Below are 6000 nucleotides of genomic sequence, written 5' to 3' on the forward strand. Positions count from 1 at the left end.
GCTCCAAATATAAAACAAAAATACAAAATAAGTTTTGTATTTCATTCTCCCCTTTCTCTTTGGTTTAAAAATCTAAGTGGCCTAAACTTGGTCTCTCTGGAAAAGGGACCAAAATGTATCTCCCCCCTTTCTTTGTAGAATTAGGGGGATTATGTTCATGTAACACTATAGATAGTTAGACTTGGTCATATGTTGGTTATTTTGTAGAATTCTTTTCCCTCCTTTTTAATTCTTTGTTACAAGTAATGGCTCACTGAATAAAGGAAAGGAATAAGTTTGGAAATGAAGGCTACTGAAAAACATATCAATAAAATTTTTCTTAAAATTACGTAGTCAAATATTCTTTTTTGAGTTATATCATTGTAAATTTCCTTTTCTCTTTTTCAAGAATGTGTCTCTATCTTGCCCAAGTTGAAGTGTAAGGACTATTTATAGACCTCATTCCACTGACTGACATGGATGCTCTGTTTCTGACCTGGGCCAGCTCAACCTTCCTTAGGCAAGTTTCTCTTTCCCCCATGCCTCCCCACTCCCTCTTTAGTTCAGAACTCTCATGCTCAAGACATCTTTCAGCCTCAGTGAGTAGGGTTTACAAGTGTATATCATTAGTCATGCTCAATTTCTAACATCCTTTGTTAAACAGTCTAAAAAAGTTTCAGGGTATCATTGATACATTCTCCTTCTGGAATACAATTTAGTAAGTAAGGCAACATTTTTGGGTTTCCTTCTCTCTCATGAAAAGGTGGAGGAAACCATAAAAATCACTCTAATTCTTCCCCATAAAGAGGAATTATTCACTAAAGCAACAATGTTAATAATATTTTATGATAAAATCAGAAAATAAGTTTAAAAAACAGCTATAATAACAAACATAATTTTATAATTCCTACTTAAAGAAATTAAAAAAAAAAAGAGACATCTGGGAGCCAAGATGGCAGAGTAAGCAGAAAATCACTTGAACTCTTCCATAGTCACCTCCCAAAACCCCAAAAAAGTACCCACAAAAGAATTCTGGAATGGCAGAAACAGCATAAAGATAGGGTGAAACAATTTTCTAGCCAAAGAAACTTAGAAAGTCGGCAGGAAAGGTCTGTCTCACTTGGGTAAAGGGGCAGCACAGTCCAGTACAGGAAGTATCCTGGCAAGCTAGTAGCAAGTCCTGCCTCAACAAGACAGCAGGAAGCCCTGAGCCCCAGTGTGGTGCTAGGTGAGCAGGCAAATGCCAACACCAGAACCCCCATGTGCCTCAGCATAATTCCAGGTGAAGAGGCATACAACAGGTGAGACCCCCCCCCCAACAAATGCCAGGCCAGTGCCAGGATTCCTCACTTGCCTCAGGGCAGTTCTGGGGTAAGGGGCAGACACCCGTGCTTGGACTCCCCACCCCCTCAGTGCAGCACCAGGCATGAAGATGTGCCATGAGCCTCAGGGCTGTACCAGTGAAGCAGCAGCAGGAAAATAGCCAAGGTCTGTAGCCCCCAGCATAAGAAGCTGGGAGAATGCCCTTTCCACCCCAGCACCAGAGCTCATATTTAAAAGGAACAAGGCTGGAAAGATAAGCAAAAAAAGAAATAAGAAAATCTGACCATATGGAGTTATTATGGTAACAGGGAAGATCAAGACAAACTCAAAAGAGGACAACAATGTCAAAATGCCTACGGATAAAGCCCTAAAGAAAAATGGGAATTGGACTCAAGTCCACAAAGAACTCATGGAAGAGCTCAAAAAGGAGTTTAAAAATCAAATAAGAGAAAAATTGCTAAAAGAAATGAGAGTGATGTAAGAAAATCATGAAAAAAAAGAGTCAATCGCTTAGAAAAAGAAAACTCTTTAATAAGTAGAACTGGCCAAAATGGAGGAGGCTGAAGAAAACAATAACTTAAAAATGAGAAATGGGCAAGTGGAAACTAATGACTCCATGAGACATCAAGAACGAATCAATCAAAATCAAAAGAAAGAAGAAATGGACAAAAATGTAAAATGTCTCATAGGAAAAACAATTGACCTGGAAAATAGATCCAGGACAGATAATTTTAAAACGACTGGACTACCTGAAAGCCATAATATTCAAAAGGAGGACCTGGACATAATAATTCAAGAAATTATCAAAGAAAGCTGCCCTGATATCTTAGAACCATAGGGTAAAATAGACATCGAAAGAATGCACTGATCACTTCTGGAAATAGATCCCAAAATGAAAACTCCCAGGAATATTATAAACAAATTCCAGAACTCCCAGGTCAAGGAAAAAATACAGCTAGCAACCAGAAAGAAGCAATTTAAAATATTAGGGAGCCACAATCAGGATAACAAAGGACTTAACAGCTGCAACATTAAAGGACTGGAAGTCATGGAACATGATATTCCAGAAGGCAAATGAACCAGGACTACAAGAAGAATCATCTCCCCAGAGAAACTGAGCATAATTTTAAAAGGGAAAAAACTGTCATTCAATGAAATAGAAGGTTTTCAAGTTTTCCTGAGGAGAAGACCAGAACTGAACAAAAAAATCTGATTTTCAATATCAAGCCTCAAGGGAAGGATAAAAAGGTAAAAAGGAAAGAGAAAGCATAAAGGATTCAATAGGGCTAAACTGTTTACATCCCTCCATGGGAAAATGATACTTGTCATTCTTAAGAACTGTAACACTAATAGTACATTTTGAAGGAGTATAAACAAACAGCAGATGTGGGCATAAGGTGAATTTGAGGAGATGACATTAAAAATATTAAGGGGTGAGAAAGTGGATTACATTGGGAGCAGAAGGAAGGGAGGAGCTAAATATCTCAAATGAAGAGGCACAAAAGACCTATTAGAGTAGAGGAGAAAATGGGAGGGTGGACACTGGGCATCGCTTGAACTTACTCTGATTGGAATTGGCTAAAAGAGGGAATAACATACACAATCAGCTGGGTATAGAAATCTATCTTACCCGATAGGGAAGTACCATGTTTCCCCGATAATAAGACCTATCCCGAAAATAAGCCCTCCCCTTACTGTGTAAGATTCCTCTAAAATAAGCCCTCCCCTGAAAATAAGCCCTCTGGTGTTTTTCTGTCCAAAAAAAAAAAAAAATAATAAGACAGTGTCTTATTATCGGGGAACACGGTAGCAGGGAAGGATGTTAAATAAAAGGGGGTGGGGGTAGGAACTTTATATAGATAGAAGGAAGGACAAACTTGGGAAGGTGGTGATCAGAAAACAAAAACACTGGTGAGGAGGGAAAGGGTGACGAGAGAGAGGACAAACCAGAGGAAAATTATGGCGGAGGAAAAATACAGTTAGTAATCATAACTGTGAAGGTGAATGGGATGAACTCTCCCATAAAATGGAAACGGATAGCAGAGTGGATCAAAAACCAGAATCCAACAATGTGTGATTTATAAGAAATGTACTTGAAGCAGAGACACACACACAGAGTAAAGTTTAAAGAGCTGGAGTAGAATCTATTATGCCTCAGCTTAAGTTTAAAAAAAAAAAATAGCAATGGTAGCAATCATGAATGCAGATAAAGCAAAAGTAAAAACAAATCCAATTAAAAGTGATCTTGCTAAAAGGTACCACAGGCAATGAAGTAATACCAATACTAAACACATATGCATCAAGTGGTAGGGCATCCAGATTCTTAAAAGAGAAATTAAGTGAATTACAGAAGGAAAAAGAGAACAGAACTGTACTAGCGGGGGGGCCTCAACGGTCCCCTCTCAGAATTAGACAAATCCAACCAAAAAATAAAGAAAGAAATTAAGGTGAACAGAATTTTAGAAAAGTTAGATATGACAGGCCTCTGGAAAAAAAAATTAAATGGGAATAGAAAAGAATATATCTTTTTCTCAGCAGTACATGGCACCTACAGGAAAATGACATATATTAGGGCATAAAAATCTCAAAATCAAATGTAGAAAGGCAAAAATATTAAATGTATCCTTTATGGATCATAATGCAATAAAAATTATATTCAACAAAAGGCAGTGGAAAAGAGATTAAACGTTAATTGGAAACTAAATAATCTAATCCTAACCAATAAGTGGGTCAAAGAACGAATCACAAGAATAATCAATACTTTCACTGAAGAGAATGACAACAATTGAGACAACATTTATGGGATGCAGTCAAAGCAGCACCTAGAAGAAAATTTCTCTAAATTTTTTACGTAAAATAGAGAAAGAGCAGATCAATGAACTGTGCATGCAACTATAAAAAACAACTAGAAAAAGAAGAAATTAAAATACCCTAACTGAGCACCAAACTGTAAATCTTGAAAACCAAAGGTGAAATTAGTAAAAGTGAAAGTAAGAAAACTATTGAGCTAATAAGTAAAACTAGGTGCTGGTTTTGTGGGGGAACCTCCCCCCCAATAAGACAGATAAACCACTGGTTAATTTGAGGAAAAAAAAAAGGAAAGAAGAAAACTTAAGAAATTAAAAAAAACACATTTTCTGCATCCTCACTAAAGAATTGTTTATGTCTTAAATAATAAATGCAAGTATGTGGAAAGGATACAATAGATTTTTGGAAAACTCTAAAATTCAACCTGCATCACTGATTATGAGTAAAAAAGGGTCAGGATGAATCACCCCCTAACTTTTTTTTTTTTAAACAACTGGGGTTAAGTAACTTGCTCAAGTTAACACGGTCAGTTATTTTGTGTGGGTGCCAAGTATCTGAGGCTGCAATCAAGACCCCCTAACTTTCACTGAGCTATCTTGTCTTTCTTGCTGTCCCAAAGAGTGACCTATCATTCTGTTTCTCCATTGTGATAACCAATTAACAATGGGTCTGGGAGAAGAGAGTATTCTCATAAAATCAAACCTCCAGAGAAAACAAGGGGAAAAAAATTAGTAGGGAAGGGGATCCAGACCAGTTTCATCCAAGTGAGGAACTTCCAGTAGAAACTTCCTCCACTAATGCCAAATAGCAATTCACAGAAAATTGCTTAGTGTACTGACAGATTATAGATGACCTGTCCACCAATGAAAGGGCATCCTTTTCAGAACATGGCCGTAAATGGTGCAGTCACTGATTAGAGAATCAATCCCAGAACTGGAAAGGACTTCAGCAGTTCCTACCTGAAAGGAATCTTCACTTTGACATATTCAGTAAGTTATCAACCACCTGTTACTTGGAGACCTCCACGGAGGGGAAATCCACCAACTTTCAAGGCGGCTCATCTAATTTTGGTTAGTTCTAATTAAACAGTTTTTGATATCAATCATAAATTTGCTTTTTTGCAGTTTCTATTTATTGTTTCTGGTCTTACTCTCTAGAGCTAAACAGAATAAGTCTAATCCCTCTTCCATATGACAGCTCTTCAAATACTTTAAAAGAGGTAACATATTCCCCCTGACTCTTCTCCAGGCTAAAAATTCCTAGTTCTTTCTACTAATTTTCATATATGGACATTGTCCAGCTTATTCATGTTCTTCTTAAATGATGGTGCACTAGATAAAAAACTCTAGATCAGATCTGATGAGGGAAGAGTCAGTAGGTCTATTATCTCCCTTTTCCTAGAAGTTAAGACTTTCTTAATGCAGTCCAAGATCACAATGGCTTTTTGGAGTGTCATTTCAAACTGCGAACTTACATTGAGTTTCCAATCCACTAAGCCCCTAAACTAATTTTTAAACAAACTACTATCTAACCATGTTTCATCCCATCTTGTATTTGTGAAGTTGATTCTGAACTTAATCTGAAGCTGAACTGAACTGCTTAGTAACTGAAAGGGATATGTAGCTGGGTAGACAGATTTCTTGTAATAAAACACTTAAATTATATCAATATAGAAAAGTTTGAATAACATTAGAAGCTATCTTACAGTAATGAAACCTAATGTGTATTTTCTTTAAAAAAAAAACAACACAAATAACAAACAACAAAAAACACATGACTGTTGAAGCTGGACTACTATACTAGCTGAACTTTAACTTCAACATACCATCTTCCACCTTGTAAGGGTTATGGGATTTAAAGATCTCCCATGCCCCATGGACGTGCTGACAT

The 6000-nt window shown here is 37.0% G+C and overlaps 1 protein-coding gene and 1 pseudogene across 8 annotated transcripts in view; both read right to left on the bottom strand.

Annotated features, from left to right (window-relative positions):
* SYNRG (synergin gamma) overlaps positions 1–6000 on the bottom strand; it is a 101019-nt gene that overhangs the window by 85986 nt on the left and 9033 nt on the right. The gene's annotated exons all lie outside the window — the stretch shown is intronic.
* LOC138153746 (heat shock cognate 71 kDa protein pseudogene) overlaps positions 1–6000 on the bottom strand; it is a 572612-nt pseudogene that overhangs the window by 16140 nt on the left and 550472 nt on the right.

The sequence above is a fragment of the Petaurus breviceps genome, unplaced genomic scaffold (assembly GCF_028583685.1).
Source record: "Petaurus breviceps papuanus isolate PSGF00001 unplaced genomic scaffold, PetGlider_PUasm1.0 91023, whole genome shotgun sequence".
In the NCBI taxonomy this organism is placed as follows: domain Eukaryota; kingdom Metazoa; phylum Chordata; class Mammalia; order Diprotodontia; family Petauridae; genus Petaurus; species Petaurus breviceps.